This window comes from Gopherus flavomarginatus, chromosome 7 (genome assembly GCF_025201925.1).
Source record: "Gopherus flavomarginatus isolate rGopFla2 chromosome 7, rGopFla2.mat.asm, whole genome shotgun sequence".
NCBI lineage: Eukaryota > Metazoa > Chordata > Testudines > Testudinidae > Gopherus > Gopherus flavomarginatus.
Genome location: NC_066623.1, coordinates 67,786,317 through 67,808,114, shown reverse-complemented (window position 1 = coordinate 67,808,114; position 21,798 = coordinate 67,786,317).

Below are 21,798 nucleotides of genomic sequence, written 5' to 3'. Positions count from 1 at the left end.
GTTCAGTGGGACACAGCTTTTTCCCTTAAAGATGGATCAAAAACCAGATCTTTGAAATATGAACAAACTGGAGTTTCACAATGAACTTAGCAGGCAGTCTGAGGAATTCTAATAATCAAGTCTGGATATTCTGAATATATGAATTGAAGTCTGCAGTTCAGCTTCGGAGTGGAAAGGGCTGCCTCTGGCAAATACCTGAAATAGCAAAATGGTATTTAGTGACATTTTTTTAATGTATTTAAGGTCATTAAGAAAGAGAATCTAAAGTGATTCTGACTATGGTAGTTCATAATCATGGTCTGTAGCTTAATTGATTAATAATTATTTGATTATGATTATTAATTTATATTGGAGTGGAGCCTAGAGGCTACAACCAAGTCAGGTCACATTGCGCAATACAGTGTACAGACACAGGGTTTGGCTACATAGTGAGGTAATATGCACTAGGGGTATATGATGTCTAAAGCGTACTATGGAGTTGTGCCATGTGATGTCTAAAGCGTACTATGGAGTTGTGCCATTAATTGGTCCATGTAGACCCTGCTGGTGTGCACTAAATGTTCCCTAGTGTGCTTTAATGAAATTCTTTGACATAAGGACTATCTGAGCACTGCACTAATACTGAAACTCTTAATTTTCAAACACTGGTCTATAAAAAACTGCTTACGAGCCTGCCCTAATTTCTCCAGCTGTTTATTTCCACTATTTCTTACAACTTTATTTAGCATTCTAGGATTTTTCTGAGATATGCTTTTGTATTCCATACACAAGTTTGTATTATGCATTTTGACATTTCATGTCTGGGTAATAATTCATTTACTTTCTAGATAATTCTTATGGTACTAAGGCAATTCCCAGTTTCATGGTAGTTTGATATCTTCACTGCATATATTTACACAATCACTTTTACAAGGGCCTTTTATTGTGGCTCTATACACTCACATAAGTGGGGCCTTTGGTCTGGACAATATCAAAACAAGAGCAGAAGTTGTGTTATATTCTACAAGCTTCAATTCAATATCTAATTGGCCTAGATCAACCTGATGATTTTTCTCCCACTCAAAATCTAAATTCCCCATAGTGTGTCAAAAAATTGTTCTCACCAGTGCTTTCTTGATATTCTGTAATTTTTTTCCCATTGACTACCAACATCTGGGGAGAGCTGGGACTATGCATAGTCAAAAATATACTAGTTTTTATATGTCTACAGTTACCTCTTCCAATCTTACTACAGTATCTAGTCAAATATACTAGATGCCACAAATATAGCACGTTGTATATGCTTGGACTGTAGAATTAATCCTTTACATACCACTGCTTCATGAAGCATCAGTGTCTTGGCAATGGCAGTTTCCATATTTGTTTTCATGTTTTAAGCTGCTGAAGAGCCACTATCTGATCATTACAGTGGTCAGAAGTGGTGCTAGAAAAGTATATTATTTTTTCCCACCACACATACACTATACATTGCACATGACATAACTGTAACAATATGAAAGATTTAAATAAACCTCAGATTTCAACATTACAAGCGAATAGTCCTTTACTGTGGTGCATTTGTCTTTCCTATTTATTTACCAGAGCTGGTATCTTATGTATTCTTTCCCTCACCATCATTAGTGATGTAGCCATTGTTCACTGATTTTAATTAAGAGTTTGTCCTATAAAGTTCATTGATCATATTTTTTTCTTAAAGTGATAACATACAACACTGAAGGAAAGCTCTCTTTGTATTGGGATGACAGAACTGAAGAAATGTTCATTACAGATAATGTATGTGAATTGAATACAGTTTTTTATTTGTATATAATAAATAAAACATGTTTTTCTTAAGTTGTGTTGTATGCTATTTGGAATGAAGAAAAATACAGTAATTTAAGTATAAAATTTCCTTGGCAATCTCTTACCAAATAATAAAAATGTACAAAGTAATTTTGTAGGGACAAATTGATGAAAATGACAGTAATAGATGAATTAAGGTGTTTTATACTGACAGCTATATATTTTTGGAACACAAAGCATATCTAGCTGTGCATACTAACTGGGAAATAAAAGCTTATTCTCTTTACTTTAAATTATCTGCTTAGGTTTCTGAAAACAACAGTTTACTGTATTTAGAGGTTACTGCTTGACCAGAAGTGGTGTAAGGAATGTATCTTGGAGGGCCTTACTCAAAACAAACTGAATGAAATTCATCCTTGTGCAGAGTAACAGTACAGGGCTTGGGTGCCACTCCATAAATCCCATGATTTATGAATGGGATTTTCCCCTGTGCAGAGGATCAGCACAACAGTGGTGCACCAGTTCATTATCTTCTGTGGGGTGTGCATGAGACTTATGGCATGGTGCCTAACCTTGTACTGGTTAGATAATGAGTGTCATTATAAGTCAGCTAATGGGTCAGTGAACTGCAGTTTAGTGGGGTCACATCCAAGGAAGAATTTAAATAGCCAAATTGTTTGCTATTTATCTCTGATCCAGTACGAATCTTCTGAGTACAGAAGACTGTCAGAATGGAGAGATTACAGTGGCCAAGTAGACACCCAGCAGAAAGGTTTGAATATTCCCAGTAAAGTTATTGAGATCAATGGTTATGCAAACCACTGCATTTTAATAACAGCTGTCAATAAGCGTATAGGAACTCTGGTGTACTGTATAATTATCAAGAAATAACCATGTGGATGCAGTAATTATGCAAGTCAAATATTCAGTGGAGGAAATTGCTATACTGTAACTGGAGAGAGAACTGCATGTACATTCATATATTGCAAGGCCTATAGGAACCATTATGATCATCTAGTCTGACCTCCTGAATCGCATAGACCAGTGTTTCCCAAACTTGGGACGCTGCTTGTGTAGGGAAAGCCTCTGATGGGCTGGGCCGGTTTGTTTACCTGCCGCGTTCACAGGTCCGGCTGATCTCGGCTCCCAGTGGTCACGGTTCGCTGCTCCAAGCCAATCGGAACTGCTGGAAGTGGCATAGGCCGAGGATGTACTGGCCACCGCTTCCAGCAGCTCCCATTGGCCTGGAGCAGTGAACCGTGGCCACTGGGAGCCGGGACCTGCAGACAGGGAAGGTAAATAAACCAGCCCGGCCTGCCAGGGGCTTTCCAAACACAAGCGGCATCCCAAGTTTGGGAAACACTGGCATAGGCCATATAATTTCATCAAGCAATCCCTGCATTAACTCCAATGTCCTGCACTGGTTGAGCAAGAACAAATCTTTTAGAGACACATTATATCTTGACTTAAAGTAACCCAAGTGAAAGAGATTACACCAGGTCCCGAAGTAAGCTGTTCCAACAGTTAATTACCCTCACTAAATGATATAAATCACATAAAACATATAAATGATTAATAAAGTTTTTATGAAAAGACTAAAACAATTGCTGTAGAGTCCAGCAGGTCACTGGGTTGCTTGTAAATGTCTTATAAATCATGTCAGCAGTAACAAGTTTGTAACTCTATAAATCGTTCACTAACAATTTTAAATCATGGAACTTTAATATGAAGTGTAAACTGAATTTGCATAGTTTTAGCTTTCAGCAATTGGATCTTTTTATGCATTTTTTTGGTAAATAAAGGAGCTCCCTACATTCAGAAATCTCCCTATGTAAGTACTTATAGACTGATTAAGTCACCTCTTAGCATTGTCATAGATAAATTAGTTAGGTACCATTCTTCCACCCTGGCCTGCTTAGATTAACTCTTTCTATAGACAAACCTATGGAAGGGGATCAAAGGGGCAGGAAATCTCCAGGAAATTCCCATTGTGGAGGTCCCAATAACTGTTTAAGTGGGTGGACAGGTTTTGCCTTGCACTTCACCCAAAACAAATCAAGAAATCCCTGTTCTCAACCCACCCACACAGAGGCAGGAAGTTTAAAACTGGAAGATCTGCTGAGATCAACTAAAAGCTAGTGCACTCCTGGTCCTCTGCTGTTTTCCCCTAACCTCTGTCAGAACAACTCTCCCACAGCCCTGCATATTGTCCCATTACATACAGGAAAGTTGCAAGGATAGTAATACAAAAGACAATGCCTCCTGCTACTGTCTCATCTTTTGAGGTTCAAAATGTAGTTAACTTCTTTTCTTTATCAAGCATTTCATTGGTCTTCAGTTCTCGTCAGACAAAGGTTTGCCTATTACTAATAGGAGCCACTCACTTATGTTGGCTGACAACACAGGTTATTTTATACTACAATCACTGGTGGTCCTTAATTAACTAAAAAAATCAATCCTACTCAAACTATTTTCTATTTAGGGATTGGCTTCATTGGCCACATTGCTTCAATTTCAGGAAGAGAATCTCCAAAAGAAAACAAATGCCCTTATTTAATTTCTTACTTCCTTTTCCACAATTTTTGGCATCCTTCATACAGATTAACTACCATTAAGCTCACTTTTAGAATTGTATATGTTCTGACATGGAGATTATTAATTTAATAGATATACACATGAAAGTAAGAAATATAATTGCTAAGCAGGAATCCATATCAAATTAAGACATAAAGGGAGAGAAAAATAAAGAGCTGTTTCTCTTATAGAGTTTTATATCTCAAGTAAGATTGTGTTTTAATTACTTTATCAGGCAACTACTGAATTTTTTTTAACCTGATCCAAAGGGCTTTGAAAGAAAAGGAAAGATGCCCATGGGCTTTAGAGCAGGCACTTAATGATGACATAGAATTTCAACTGCCATGACATAATTTTTTATTTAAATATGGAGAAAAACGTTTTCATTTTAGATAACTTTGTGGGGGTAAAGGAAATAACAACCCTTCAAGGACAACTACTACGCAAGGATTTTTCACCTTATCTGGCTCTCTGGGATAATGAATGTCATTCTGTCTCGAGTGGCTCATACCTATGAATGCTTACCCTACGGCAGACTGTCAAAAGCAGGGCAGACACCACAAACTAGTGGTATGTTCTATCATTAGAGATTGCAAATGTGGACTCTCAAAGTACTGCAATAGTAATCACAGATAGTCCCCTTAGATCAGTAGTGGGCAACCTGTGACCCGTCAGAGTAATCAGCTGGTGGTTCGCGAGACAGTTTGTTTACACTGACCATCCACAGGTCTGGCCTCCCGCAGCTCCAGTGGCCGTAGTTCACCATTCCCGGCCAATGGGAACTGTGGGAAGCGATGTGGGCCACAGGGATGTGCTGGCCTGTCACTCACCCAGATCGAATTGCATCATAGATCTCACACCAAAGACAAGGCTGGTAGTCAATTCTGTAGTTAGCTAAGTAAAGTTTTATTAGATAAGAAAAAAATAGTTATTAGAGGCTAAAGCTGGTTTAAATATATATATTTGTGTACACACACACACACACACACACACCCGTAAAACTCTCCAATTCCAAATGGTAGCATAGATGTAGTAAGCTGCCAGTTTCTCAAAAATCTCTCAGGGCTACCCTGACTATCTATCTGCTCCTTCAGTCATTCTGCTTTGTTAGAATCCGAATGAACCAGAGATGCAGGATCTTTCCCTGAATCTGTCATTATAGCTTCTTCTCATAGAAAACAAACTAACAGGGTCACCCATGGACTCTGTTTGGTTGACAGAGGGGAGCTCATTTAGAATCATTGATAATTACAGACAGCACACAGTTTCTCTCCAGCATGGGTTGCATCTTGACTGTTAGCATCCAAGGAGCTTTCTCTGCCAGTATCTCAGATTCAGGAGTGGCTCTAGGCACCAGCAAAGCAAGCACCTGCTTGGGGCAGCCCATTTACAGGGGTGGCAGGGATCCAGCATGGGAGCTGAGAACCAATAGGGGGGCTCTGGGAGCTGTAGTTCCTTGGCTATCTCCCTGCCTATAGAGCCAGCCCTGGAGCAGGGAAAGAACTACATTTCCCAGCATTCCTTTGGCCACTATCAACTGGAAAGGAAGGAGGGGGACCTCATGTGGCAGCATGCTGTGAGTGCTATGACTAGTAGGGATACCGTATTTTAACATTTAAAAAACAAGACATTCCATGGGGAGGGAAGTCCCACCCTGCCACCATCCACTCCCTCAGACTATCCTCACACAGAAACCCCAACTCATACAACCCTCCCTGCTCCCTGTCCCCTGATCACCCCCTCCCAGGACCCCTGCCCCTAACTGCCCCTTGGAACCCCACCCCTTATCTAAGCCTCCCTTCTCCTTGTCCCCAACTGCCCTCTCCAGAGGCCCTCCCCCCAACTTCCCGCCTAGGACCTTACTCCCTACCCGTCCCCTGATAAACCCCTGGAACTCCCATGCCTGTCCAACCGCTGCCTGTCCCCTGACTGCCCCCGTGAACCCCTGACTCATCTAACCCCCCCTTCTCCCTGCCCCTGACTGCTCCGCCCCATCCAACCCTCCCTGCTCCCTGTCCCTTGGCTGCCCCCCCCGAAACCGCCTACTCATTCTCCAACCCCCAACCCCCCTAACCGTGTCATTCAGACCAACGTGTCTGGCTCCACGCAGTGTCAAACACACTGCTGCATACATGCTGCCGTGATCCCCTGCAGAGCCCACAGCCCCCTCCCCACCCCCACACCCAGCACCTGCCTTCCAGATTTGAACATCTCAAAATTCAGGAGTGCTCAAGCTCAGTTTTGGCAGCTGTTACTTCATTTCTCCCAAATCAAATATACTGATCCACTGTAACTTGCTGTAGAAAAAGTAGGCTAAAATTGAGCAAGAAATGCTTCCCAGTGATTATTAGGACTGGAATTGCTATTTTCAACAGCCATTGCCTTTTTGTTTGTTTGTTTAAAAGGAAGACAGTGATATTGCATTGGCAAATTCCCCATCGAAAGAAAGAGTGGAACAAAAGAATAATAAAGGCACCTCAACTTTTCCAAATTTATGGAGGACAGTCTTATAATATGCATCCAGATACCCTCCAATCACACAAGCTGAAAATTGTTCCACTTTATTGCAGCTCTGTAACTATATGGGAACCAATCCTGCCTGTGTTTTGTGCACATCCAAAATTCCTGCTGAATGACCTGCCCTGGGAGCAAGTTACCAGTGATCCTGGGCTGCGGCAGAAGGAGGGTGCAGGTGGGGAGGAAGGGGGGAGCCCAGGGTTGGGGTGGCGGGAGGGTGGGGGGGAGGGCACTGGCAGGGGTGGAAAGGGGGAAGCCCAGCGCTGGGGCGGCAGGGGGTGTGGGTGGGGGGCGGGAAGAACCCAGGACTGGGGCAGCAGGGGATGCTAGGGGAGCCCAGGGCTGGGACGGGGGGCAGTAAAATTTATTTTTGCTTGGGATGGCAAAAAACCTAGAGCTGGCCCTGCTCAGATTTTAATAAGATCAGGCTACAATTTTTGAACACTTGCAAAGCAGATAAAGTAACATAAGAACCAAGTTGAACCTCTGTTCAAACCTTGACTCAGACCTAAACTTAAAAAGCTTTCATGATGAAAAGGTAGAATCAGTGTGATACTAGGAAGCTGTTCTCATGTTCTCTTTAACACAGGTGAAACTAGAAAGTAGAGAAAAATCAAGTGGCAGGAAAGGAGCTTGATCTTATGAACTTCCATCCCAAATTCCAGAAAAATATATATATGGAGAAGTGTGGACAGATCTGTTGATCTTACCTGAACCTTTGAATTTCAGTGGGGACTTTAGTAAGTACTAGAATCAGTAGCATTTGCAGACTTGGGCCCTTTGTTTGAACACGAATATTCTATCAACTGTGTGTGCAAGTGACTCTGCATGCAAAATTGTATGCGTGGACACACATGCTCAAAGGCTGTATTAAGGCCCTTTTGTAAATGTGGCCCAGTGTACATATAAATTACTCCAAAAAGAATGGCACATAAATGGAGTACTTTAATCAGTACACATAAAGGAAGAATGCTCTTTTAGTATCTACAGCGTTTTCATGACCTGGATGATAATTTTCTCAACCAAACATAGAGCACTTAATTCTTCTGTATGTAAATTAACCAATATGCCTTTCAGGATGAAACCTGGAGGACAAACTTGTTTGAGTTTAGCTATGTAAAATAGAAATGACACAATGTCAATTTGCTCTCAATCTGCATGCCCCACTTAAGAATTTAGGAGTCAATTAAACAAGATGAAATTGATTTCATTTTGATATCAGGACAGCATTCAGCTTACTTCATTTAATTGTTATAAAAACAATCTGAACAAGAAATGCTGTCCAAACTTCTGATGCTGAGCACTGTATACCTTTTCTATCCTGCAATAATGACTCTCCCTAAACTTCTTGATTGGATAAATTGGCCTGAAGCAAATCACTGAAGATATTTGTTCATGCAGTATAATCACATTAAAACATCTAATGCAGTGGTCCCCAACCTTTTTTCATCTGGCGGGTGCCAGACGACAAGCCCCGGAAGACAGTGGCAGTGGACAAGCATCCACCAAAATGCTGCCGACAAGTGGCGTCATCCAGAGGGATTGCAACCGAAATGCTGCCGAATTTTGGCGGCATTTCGGTCGATGCTCGTTTGTTGGCCAATATGCAGGTGCACTTAGATAACCTGGCGGGTGCTATGGCACCCGTGGGCACTGCATTGGGGACCCCTGATCTAATGAAAAGAATGATTATGTGAGCTGCACAAGGAAGAGTCTGGGTAAATTTTATTAACCGAGTCCATACTTCCTAATAGGGCCGGCTCCAGGCGCCAGCCAAGCAAGCTCATGCTTGGGGAGGCATAGTCTAAGGGGTGGCATTCCGTCCAATCGTAGGGTGGCACGGACATCCTTTTTTTGTTTGTTTTTGTTCGCCGTTCTGACCGCCCTGTAGGAGGCGGCAGCACACAGGAGGGGAGTGCCCTGCTGGAAGCCAACTGCGCGTTCCTTCTGCCCCAGCTAGTGCCAGGTCTGCAGCAAGCCCAGCAGCCCGCATCCTACCCTCCCGCCGACCGGAGCCATGTGGAGCCCTCTCGGCAGGCGGCGCAGCAGGAAGGGCCGAGTGGTGAGTGCCCTGGCTGAAGGAAGCCCTGGCCACCCTCCTTCTCTCTCTCCCCGCCGCTCCTTCCCCCTGCTAGCCAGGGTGTGCACTCCAGTGTCCGGGGTACGTTTGCAGCTCAGGGAGTCCCGCTAGCCAAAAGTTTGCACCCTGGCTCCGGCCGCCCTGCAGGGCTTTTTTTTTTTTTGGCTTGGAGCGGCAAAAAAGCCAGAGCCAGCCCTGCTTCCTAAACGTTAAAGCTTTATTTCATATTACTGTTCACTGAGTTAGTTTTATATTTTTTTCAGTTCAGGGTAAATTCAGCCCTCCTCACAGAAACTCTGAGTAATTAATAGCAAACTTTGTGCCTACAACTAAGCATGGTTGTGTGAGATGACATTTGCGTATCCAAACTCAAACGTAGGCGACAGCACAAGCCCCTGTTTGACAGTTATTTGTTTTATGGGCTAAATAATATCCAATACCCTTCTGAGCCACTTGGTGTGTATTGGTGTGGATCCTGTTGCTAGTTGGTACGGTCTGACCCCAATGCCATTGCTCCTTTTGCACTAGCCTGTTAGAGCTGGCATTGGGCCCTCCCTACGGAGCATCAGCAAGTGAAGTAGAGTTGGTCCTGCACAGCTGCTGAAACTGTCGCTGTCTCTGCACTGTGCAGTTTAAGTGATGCAGAGGGAATCTCTATTAAAGCTCCACACCAGGAGAAATTTTACCCCAAAAGACTACCATAGATAAGCATTTCACGAGCTTATCAGTGAACTCCATTTTCTTTAGGCACAGACCTAAAATATCAGTACACTCCTGCTTTTTTCCCCTGCCTTCTTTCAGTGTGCCATTACTTTGCCCAGTGTTATTTACGCATGCCTTTCTATCGATTAGTTTTTATTTAGCATAGGGCTTTACTGCTAAATTTGACAAGTGAGACTGGTAGAATAAGTAGTTCTTTGGCAAAGTATCAGTACAAATTATTTTTATTGTACAATATTATAAATATGCATGTAATTATTGCTTCACTTTATCACTGTTTTTTTCCCATCAGACCTGGGTTTATTCTAGTTGTGTTTCTGATCATCTTTAAATATTTTAAGTGTCAAAATTAAAGTGTGTATCTGTATTTTTTTTAAAGGGAAAAGGGTTCCAAGTCAATGCATTGATTTTGGCTTTTCCTTTTGATAACAATATTTGGTGGACAGTTTCTCATTTTATGAGGAATTATTTTTTGTGTTTATGATGAGATATTGAGGAAGAAAAGGCTATAGTAATACTGTAGGGAAGCAGAAATGGCATTCATTGAAAGATGAGCTATACTGATATGGGGTGGCCAAACTTACTGACACTCTGAGCTACATACAATAATCTTCAGAAGTTCAAGAGCCACAAGACAAAGGTCCAGCCAATTGCAGCTTCCACTGGCCACAGTTCGCTGCTCCAGGCCAATCCCTCGGCCTGCGCCGCTTCCAGCAGCTCCCGTTGGCCTGGAGCAGCGAATCGTGGCCAGTGGGAGCCACGATCGGCTGGACTTGCGGACGCAGCAGGTAAACAAACCAGCCCGGCCTGACAGGGGCTTTCCCTACACAAGTGGTGTCTCAAGTTTGGGAAACACTGCTATAGAGCATAAAGTTCCCAATAGGTATATCTTGTAAAAGTCATTTGGCATTTGCAGAGTCTATGATGGTATTTACAGGGAAATGCTTTGTGCTTCAATGCTCCATATTGAGCCAGATGCAGCTGTTTTGATTAAAATAACCAAATGAGATTCATACACACACAGACACACTCACTCCTTCCTCCAAAATACATACAATAGCATGGATGTTTTGAAGAATCTAAGAAAAGATGAAGTCTTTGTTTTCTCCCCACTCCTTACCCAAAGTTCTGCTTCAATAATCACATTTTTCTCTCTAGTCATTTTTTTTATTGCCCATAATTTGTCTTCTGAAAAAGGAACTGCATACATTGGCTTTTGGCCTTTGAGCAGAAGTTGGATGCAGATTTTAGAAGATAATAAAATGCCTACTGAGGAAAGTACAAGGAAGTTGACATGCTTTTTGTGTTTTAAAAGATGAAACTTCCCTTTGCTCAAGGAATGTTCGAACTGCAGTGTTCTTCCAGGCTGTAGGTAAGAGATGATGAAAGCAGTTCTGTAATTCAGAAGGGCTTTTTTCCCAGCCCTAACGACTCCATAATTACTGAGAGTTGATGCTTTACTTTTGATGAGACTTTAGCATGGGATGATGATTTTGAGATGTAAAAAGTACCAATACAGTATATAATCTGAGATTTATTAATACCCACACTCCTGCAAATAGTTCCAGATGTGCTTAACTTTACGTATGTGAAATCAGTAGGATTACTCTCATGTGTAAAGTTAAGAATAAGCATATGCATAAGTTTTTGCAGGATCAGCATCTAAGCAATTATGCTAATTAGCCAATTGTCACATTAATTCCAAACTATTAGATATTGTGACAAAGAAAAAAAGATTACTTTTGTTTACCTGCTGTGGTACCTCATAACATATTCTGATACCTCTTAGGTGAATACTCTCTATATATAAAACCCTGAATTTTGTGGTAATGAAGCAAAACCCTCTAAAGCATACAGCTGTGGAGAAAAAATGCTAAAAATGTAAACCACTACATAAAAGGTGGAAAAATCAATAATCTGAAACCCTAAAAAGGACGTAAGCAGCTACCAAAATATTTTATCTGTACATTAACTTATTAAACAAAGGAGACACTACCGTACACCAAAATGGAGATGTAGAAAAAATTGTTTTGACACACAATTGTTACTTGATAGTATTCTGCTACATTTTTTGCTTCTGAATTCCAGTCCTTGAAGATATCTCTCTCTCTCTCTGACAAATATTGAACAGTGTAGTGTAAGGCACAGAGTTATGATTTATGGGAAATACTTCACTGTGACACTGATATCTTTTTTCAGAAAATCACCAGTTGCTGACCCATAAAACAGACCTCCATGGCAGTTCTCTGCTCATATATATCATTAGAGACATTGAGCATAATTCAGTCATTGTGGGATTTTCTAGGAGGACATTTACAACAATTTGATTTATATAAGGAAGGAAATAAGATCTGGTTCCCTCACAGTCTCCCTTCTATGTGGTATATAGTAACTTGTGAGTCCAGTCTTTAAATATAGATAGACGAGGTTTGGAATCATATTGGTTGCCCCTTCTATTGACTGATTAGTTTAGATTGGGATTTTCTAAAGGAGTTAGGCATCCAAAGATCCATCGAAATTCAGTGGCAGCTGGATGCCTCCCTTAGTAGAGTAGGATTTTCAAAGTAGCTTAACCAATCAGGAAGCCCTTACTAAACTTTATCCAGACTCATCTATGTTAGTAGCCTGCACTGTTACAGACATCTACAAGATCTTAGTGGCAAAAGCTACAGACATATACTATTCTATGCTACACTATGGACGCAGCAGCCTTCAACTACCTGAAGTGGGGTTCCAAAGAGGATGGAGCTAGGCTGTTTTCAGTGGTGGCAGATGACAGAACAAGAAGCAATGGTCTCAAGTTGCAGTGCAGGAGATCTAGGTTGGATAGTAAGAAACACTATTTAACAAAGAGGGTGGTGAAGCACTGGAATGGGTTACCTAGGGAGATGGTCCTGTTTGAGATGAGGTTGGACTAGATGAGCTCCTGAGGTCTCTTCCAACTCTAATCTTCTATGATTCTATGATACTCTGTCAGGACCTTAATCCACTAGTGAGTTGCCCCAGAGGATCTTACTATCCATGCTGAAGTAATGGCTCAACTGAACCTTCCTCCTACACAAAATATATATAGCAGAAATAGAAGGGTCAATGAAAATGATTGGAAGCACGGAAAGACTAAGGCTGAAAAAATTAAGACTAATTTAAAGAGAAAACAAATTAGAGGAAACAAGATACAAGCACATTGAATGATATAGATAACGTAAATTGGGTGCTCCAACTTTCTCATAAAAAACAAGTGGGGCATTTAATGAAAGGCAGTACATTTAAGAAGAAATAAAAGAATCTTTATATTTAATACAATGCCTACATAACCCATGGAACTGACTGCCATAAGATAATGTTGAGGCCAAGAGACTAGCAGGAGTCACAAAACAATTAAAGATTTACATGGACAATGAGAACATTCACAGTTACTTTGGGTAGGATAAACTTGTATAAGAGGTATAAACATTTCAACCACTAATTAATTCCTTGGAGTTAGGAAAAAAATCCTTTTCTCAGTGTCAGATTTGTCCATTGGAGTTTCTTGAAACTTCCACTAAAGCATTTGTTACTTCCCAGGACAGGATGCCAGATCAGATGGACCACCAGACCTACCCAATAGGACAGTTCATACATTTTTCATTCTTGTGGCAAAGCCTAATGATGCCTTGAGATTAATCTCAAACTTAACTGATAAATCTTTATATATTATCTGATTTTTTTGATAAAATCTTGATTCAAATTATTTTTAAAAAGTGACTTTTTTTCATTTTTCAGTTTTTCAATCAGCTCCATTAACTGATTCATTTTACATATAAATTTACTCTCTCATGCACATAAACCAGCCTCCTATTGCAGAAACACAATACTGTTGCTTCTTCCTTTCAGCCAAACTGATTGGTTTATATTTGTTTGCATTTTAAGGCTATCTTCATAAGGAAAAGGGCTAACAATGTACTTTAATACTTAAGAAAAAAAAAGTAAGATTTTCCTCTAGAAGGTCTAGAAGCCAGCTCCTCTAAAAAAAAGGGGTTCCTGTGATTCCCCCAGCTCATCAGTACATGGATGTTAATCCCTTTTTCCCTACCCCCAAAGCAAAGGTTTAGACATCTAGAAATTAATCTGATTTTTGACCTCCTTTTCACTTTCTACCCACAAGGGTTTTTCATCCAGGAAGCTGGATGTTTCCTGATTGTCTTGGATGAATGGCACAACCTCCACCCTACATAGCACCACATATCTGTACCTAAAGGATTTTAACTGGGTACCTAGAGCACTTTAGACCTTTTAAACAAACAGCCAGTCTTCATGGACTAAACATTCTCTCTACCCTATTCACCATCCTATTAATGCTGTATGAAATAGAAGATGATTTGGGACATATTCTTCAAGAAATAAATGCTTCCATGGAGCCTGCCCCATTGCGGCTTTTGCCCAAGGAGCACATATTCTTTCAATATTCTTGCCTTCATTTGCAGTGATTAAGCAACATCCCTACTCCTGGTCCCTTGGGATCTTCCCATTTCAAGAGAAGGAATCCACATTTCATGATAATATGAAGCTTTAGTTAGTGTTAACAAATGGACCAAAAAGTATACCCTGACTCTAGGCACTGAAAAGAAATCATTCCTGTAAGTAAAAAGGGACATGAAACAAGTACCTGAATGCTGCTACTATCCAGGAATACTATAAGGAACACACAATACAGAGATGCAAGTGGGGAAAACTCATATTTGTGGTGATCAAGAATGAAGGAGGCCCATTGCTCATATCTAACTTCAGTAGTTGGAATAATGTCAGGAACTTTGGCCACCCAGCTTTGGCAAGGTGAGAAGAATGGATTAGATAAGCCAATAAGTAACATAGTAGACGAAGAAGGGACCATATCATCAGTTCATTATTTACAATCACCATGAAACCAAATGCTACTGGTACAGCAAGAAGTAATAAACAGACTCACAGGTGCAAATAGGAGAGAATCAGAATTTCAATGGGAGTTAGTTTCCTAACTTGCTTAGGCGCTTTAGTAATGCACAGTAGGGCCCTATATGCATGTTTAGGTACATACATATAGGGTTGCCAGGTGTCCGGTTTTTGACCAGAATGCCTGGTCAAAAAGGGACCCCAGGGGCTCTGGTCAGCACCACCGACTGGGCTGTTAAAAGTTGGGTCAACAGCGCAGGCAGGTTCCCTACCTGACTCCATGCGACTCCTGGGAAGCTGCCAGCATCTCCCTCTGACTCCTAGGCAAAGGGACATCCATGGGTCCTCCTCGCACTGCCCTCACCCCCAGTGCCAGCTCAGCAGCTCCCATTGGCCAGGAACTGCGGCCAATGGCAGCTGAGAGAGCAGTACCTGCAGGCATGGGCAGTGCGCAGAGCCACATGGTCGTGCCTCTGCTTAGGAGCCAGAAGGCAATGCCGACAGCTTCCTGAGAGCCACCTGAGGTAACCACCACCCAGAATCTGCACCTCCTCCTGCACCCCAAACACTGGCCTCACCCCAGAGCCTGCACTCCCAGCCAGAGCCCTCATCCTTCCCCACCCCAACCCTCTGCTCCAATCTGGAGCCTCCTCCCGCATCCTGAACTCCTCATTTCTGGCCCCATCCCGCAGCCTGTACCTCCCCCCCACTCCCAAGCCCCTGCCCTAGCCTGGAGCCCTCTCCTGCTCCCCAAACCAGTGGCAGATTTAGAGTTAGTCAGGCCCCATGCGCAGCTTCATTTTCACACATCCTGCCTCGGGACCCAACAAGAAAAAGAAAATTCTCTTATCTCCCCACCACACCTTTTTCATTCTATTTTTCCTTCCTCCTCCTCCTCCTATATTATAAGTAATGAGAAGTAAATGAAAATAAAGTGAGGTTCCTTGATTGGGGGGGATTGGGGTGCAGGATGGGGTGCAGGGGGCAGGCGCTGGGAGGAAGTTTGGGTGCTGGGTGTGGACTCTGGGCTGGAGCAGGGGGTTGGGGTGTGGGTGGAGAAGTGAGGGGTGCAGACTTTGGGAGGAAGTTTGGGTGTGGAGTACAGGGTCTGGCTTGGGGCAGGGGCTTAGGGGGCAGGGAAGCTGTGCTTACCTTGGGCGGTGCGGCTCCCAAAGCAACTGGCACACACACCCCTCCGGCAGCAGCTCCTAGGTGGGGAGGCAGGGCATCTCCATGAACTGCTGCTCACAGATGCCACTCTTGCTGCTCCCATTGGCTGCAGTACCTGGCCAATGGGAGCTGCAGAGTCGGCGCACGGGGTGGGGGCAGCGAACGGAGACACTCTCCCCCCCGGGGGCCGAAGGACATGCCAACTGCATCTGGGAGCGAAGTGGTGCGGAGGAAGGGAGGCAGAGCAGGCAGGGAGTTGCCTCAGCCCTGCTGCCGGCATGTCTCTGCATGCCCTGGGGACAGGGAGTCAGCTGGTCTCTGTGAGTTGCCCAGGACAGGGGCAGTGCGTGGAGCCACCTCTCCTCCTCCACATGCTAGCAGCTGGCTGCTTCCGGGAGCTGCGTGGGGCCAAGGCATGCATGCAGCCTGCCTGCCTGAGGCCCGCTATGCCACCAGCCAGGACTTGAGGGCATGTTGTCAGCTATTTGTCCTGCATTTTTGGGGCCCCATACTTGGGGGCCCTGTTGTTTCTTGGTAAATCTGCTCCTGCCCCAAACCCTTCATCACCAGCCCCATGCCTGAGCCAACACCCCTTCCTGTATGCCAACCCCCTGCCTCAGTCTGGAGCCCCCTTCTGCACTCCAAGCCCCTCACCCTTGGCCCCAACCCAGAGCCCACACCCCCAGACAGAGCCTCCCTCCCTCCCGCACCCCAGCCCAGAGCTGCCTCCTGCATCCCAATTCCTCTTCTCCGGCCCCACCCCAGAGCCCATATCCGCAGCCGGATCCCTCACCTCCACACCCCCTTCCACATCCCAACCCCCCCGCCCTAGCCCGATGAAGTGAGCGAGGGTGGGGGAGAGCGAACGATGGAGAGAGGGGGATGGAGAGAGCAGGGGTGTGGCTTTGGAAAAGGGGCAGGATGGAGTGAGGCAAGGGTGTTCAGTTTTCTGCAAATAGAAAGTTGGCAACCATCTATTTGCAGAAAACTGTGGGCTGGAGTGGCCCTGGCCCTCTGAAAATCATGCCAGGACTAGAGAAGGAGTTAAAAGAGGGAACTCCACTCAGATAGGGGCAACCTGGGGAAGGGAGTATACTACTGTTGAGCTTTTCCAGCCCAAAGAAGGCTGACAGCCAGCAGAGCTTCTGCCCTTGCAGAAGAAGGTTGCAGAGTCCCTGAACTAAAAGAGTGAGACTTGCACTGGAGCCCCAGTGAAATCTGAAGTGACTTCTAGGGCCCTCTGAAGTAAGAGGGGCCCACAGGATCCTACAGGTTTCTTTGCCACCTTAACCTTGTTTTCTGACTGATGTAGCTCCTGTAGAAGACATTCTGCCATGGACAGATTTGTGACAATGTGATTGAGATTGGAATGAAATGCACTTGGAATGAGATATTCTAGTATTCTGGGACAAATCCATCCTTGAAATCAGTAGAGTCACAAAAGGGATAAATCTGGCCAACCCCATTTGTATGATTTCTTGAATTTTGCTTATGAAGTTTCTTTAACTTCATAAATAAGGCAATGAAAAATGAAAAGTGTCTGCATGACATTTGATTGATGAGACACCAGTAATGCATAATATTTTCCCTCTCTTCTTTTAATTAAATTGATACGGATGTAGCACAACTGAAAAGACACAAAATCTTTACACATATTACAAATGTGCATCATATTTAAGACAAAGTCTTCTGTGTGTGTATATGTGTGTGTGCAGGAATACTGGGAGGTATTACTTAGGCCACGTCCACACTACAGAGTAAAATCGAAATTATTAAAATTGATTTTATAAAACAGGTTTTATAAAATCGATTTTACGCGTCCACACTAGGGCACTTTACTTCGGTGGTGTGCGTCCATGGTCCCCGACTACCATCGATTTCCGGAGCGTTGCACTGTGGGTACCTATCGCATAGTTCCTGCAGTCTTCCCTGACCCTTGAAATTATGGGTTACTACCCCAGTGCCTGATGGGGCAAAAATCACTGTCGTGGGTGGTTCTGGGTACAGCCTCACCCCCTCCCTTCCTGAAAGCAGCAGACAGCCATTTCGCGCGTTTTTTACTGGGTGAACTGAGAGCAAACGCCATAGCACAGCAAGCATGGACCCTGCTCTGATCAGTACCGTGATCGTGGACGTTGTAAACAGGTCATGTATTCTCGTGCTGTCCATGGTGAACCATGAACTGCAAAGGCAGGAGAGGAGGAGGCAGCTACGGCAGCGTGGCGACGAGAGTGATGAGGACCTGGAGTCTGATTTCTCCCTAACCGCAGGCCCCCGCGCTTTGGAGCTCCTGAAGGTAATGGGGGAGGTTCTACCCATTGCTCGCCGATTTTGGGCCCGGGAAACAAGCACAGACTGGTGGGACCGCATAGTTTTGCAGGTGTGGGACGATTCGCAGTGGCTGCGGAACTTTCGCATGCATAAGAGCACTTTCTTTGAACTTTGTGATTTGCTTTCCCCTGTCCTGAAACGCCATAATACCAGGATGAGAGCAGCCCTCACAGTGGAGAAGCGAGTGGCAATAGCCCTCTGGAAGCTTGCAACGCCAGACAGCGACCAGTCAGTCGGGAATCAATTTGGAGTGGGAAAATCTACTGTGGGGGCTGCTGTGTTGCAAGTAGCCAAAGCAATCATTAAGCTGCTGCTACGAAAGGTTGTGACTCTGGGAAACGTCCAGGTCATAGTGGATGGCTTTGCTGCAATGGGATTCCCTAACTGTGGGGGGGCGATAGATGGAACCCATATCCCTATCTTGGCACCGGAGCACCAGGGCACCCAGTACATAAACCGCAAGGGGTACTTTTCAATGGTGCTGCAAGCACTGGTGGATCACAAGGGACGTTTCACCAACATCCACGTGGGATGGCCAGGAAGGGTTCATGACGCTCGTGTCTTCAGAAGCACTACTCTGTTTAAACGGCTGCAGCAAGGGACTTACTTCCCAGACCAGAAAATAACAGTTGGGGATGTTGAAATGCCTATAGTAATCCTGGAGGACCAGCCTACCCCTTGATGCCCTGGCTAATGAAGCCATACACAGGCAGCCTGGACAGTGGTCAGGAGCTGTTTAACTACAGGCTGAGCAAGTGCAGAATGGTGGTAGAATGTGCATTTGGCCGTCTAAAAGAGCGCTGGAGAACTTTACTTACTCGCTCAGACCTCAGCCAAACCAATGTCCACTTTGTTATTGCTGCTTGCTGTGTGCTCCACAATCTCTGTGAGAGTAAGGGGGAGACCTTTATGGCGGGGTGGGAGGCTGAGGCAAATCACCTGGCCGCTGATTACGCGCAGCCAGACACCAGGGCGATTAGAAGATCACACCAGGAAGCGGTGCGCATCAGAGAAGCCTTGAAAACGAGTTTCATCATGGGCCAGGGTACGGTGCGACTGCTGTGTTTCTTTCCCCTTCATGAACCTCCTCCCTGTATTGACTCCTGCTGCAAGCAACCTACCCTCCCCCCTTCCATTACAGCTTGCTTATGGAAATAAAGTTAGTATCGTTTAAAAACCTTGTATTCTTTATTAAAAGTCATTCCCTGTAAGCAACCCACCCTCCCACTTTCTTTAAAAAGCATGTACTTATAAAAAGATTAAAGAGAAATAACAAGGTACCCTGGGAGTGGTTTGGGAGGAGGATAGGAGGGAAGAAAAAGGCCATTAAGGAAGCCTTGAAAACGAGTTTCCTCATGGGCCAGGGTATGATGTGACTGCTGTGTTTGTTCCCCCTTCATGAACCTCCCCCCTGTATTGACTCCTGCTGCAAGCAACCTACCCCCCCGCCTTCCATTACAGCTTGCTTATGGAAATAAAGTCATTCCCTGTAACCAACCCACCCTCCCACTTGCTTTGAAAAGCATGTCATTATAAGAAGAGTAAGAGAAATAAAAAGGTACCCCGGGAGTGGTTTGGGAGGAGGATAGGAGGGAAGAAAAAGGACATTAAGGACATTTCAATGTAATGACAGCCTTTTGGTTGGACTGTCCACGGTGGTGGAGTGGGCAGGTGCAGAAAGCCTTCCCCCATGCGTTCTTACATGTCTGGGTGTGGAAGATATGGAACATGGTGAGTACTGAGGGAGGTTAAACATGGGCTGGAGTGGCACTCTGTGACCCCGCAGCTCTTCCACTAGACTTCAGAGGATGTCAGTTTGATCGCTCAGCAGCTGCAGCATTGCATCCCGCCACGGCTGATCTTCCTGCCTACACCTCCGATCTTCCTGCCGCCACATCTCATCTCGAGCATCCCTCCTGTCCTCACGTTCACTGGCATCTTTCCTGTAGTTTGCTACCACGTCTTTCCACTCCCCCAGATGAGCTCTTTCATTGCAGGTTACTGCCATGATTTCTGTGAACATTTCATCCCGTGTCCTCTTCTTCCTCCTCCTTATCTGAGCTAGCCTTCGGGCTGGAGTAGGGAGGCTTGAAAAATTTGCAGCTGCATGAGTGGGGGAAAAGAGTGATAGAAGGATCATAAGAGATACATTTCACAGAACAATGGTTATACTCTTTCACAGTGAACTACACTATTCACCGTACGTAGCACATGTCACTTCACTACAAGGTCACCTTTGGATTCTTTTAGTATTTAGTGCCTGCGGCTGTGGTGTAACAGATCAACACAGACGCAGGTCCGGGGATTACAATTCAGCTTGCAGGCGGTCATGGTAAGGCCTACATCTAAAATGGCAGATCACCTTCCCCCTTCTCCCTGCACCAACCCCCCGCGTGGCTATTAGCAGGTAAAATTCGTGCTGGCCAGCCAACTGCTAAAAAGCACATCTTTTGCTTTTTTTCTTATGCCTTCAGAAGGAGCAGCAGAGGAAATACTGTGAATTGTGTTCCCCCCCCACTCCGCATGTCTGCTATAATGGCAGATCAATGAAACTTTATTCCCTCCCCTTCCCCCCCCCCACCACGTGGCTATTAGCAGGGAAAATTCCTGCTGGCCAAATGCTAAAAAGCTCAGCGCCATTAAAGACACCTCCTCGTAGGAATGGGCAGCTTTTTCCCTTCCCCCCGCATGGCTAACTGCAAGGGAAGGATTTCTTTTAAGCTGCACGAAAGCATCACCGTAGGAATGGTCATCTCTGTCCCCTTAATAAAATACATTAATTTTTACCAGGTGACCATGAATGATATCACTCTCCTGAGGATTACAGACAGAGAAAAAGAAATTATGCTTCTTGAATGCCAGCAATCCCCGGGACCATACGCAGCTAGGCTTTGTCACGCAATGATACCCGATTACGTGCTCCAGGCATGGCGTGGTAAAGTTTCGTACCATGGTGGACGGAATAAGGCTGCCCTGCCCAGAAACCTTCTGAAAAGGCTTTTGGGGTACCTCCAGGAGTGCTTCATAGAGATGTCCCTGGAGGATTTCCACTCCATCCCCAGACATGTTAATAGACTTTTCCAGTAACTTTAATGCCAGCTAATGCATGCAAGCCCTCATGGCAAATCAATCATTAAAAAACGCTTGCTTTTAAACTATGTTTTATATTTACAAAGGTACACTCACCAGAGGTCGCTTCCATGGCTTCACTATCTGGGCTAGTGGCTTGGGAGGGCTGGGAGTTTAATTCTGTCTGGGTCACGAAAAGCTCCTGGCTGTTGGGGAGAATGGAGTGCTGTGTGCTTTCAGCAAGGTCGTCCTCTTCCTCCTTGTAATCTTCCCCCTCCGCTGAATCCTCAGCCAGGGGTGAGATTATTACCCCCACCTCGGAATCCACAGACAAGGGGGGGCTTGTCGTGGCGCAGCCCCCTAAAATTGTATGCAGCTCAGCGTAGAAGCGGCATGTTTTTGGCCCAGATCCGGATCTGCCATTTGCTGCTTTGGTTTTCTGGTAGGCTTGTCTGAGCTCCTTCACTGTAACTCTGCACTGCACTGAATCCCTGGTATGGCCTTTCTGCCTCATGGCATTAGAAATTTTTTCAAAAGTTTTTTCATTTCGTCTTCTGGAACGCAGTTCTGATAGCACAGAATCTTCTCCCCGTACAGCGATCAGATCCAATAACTCCTGTGTGGTCCACGCTGGAGCTCTTTTCCTA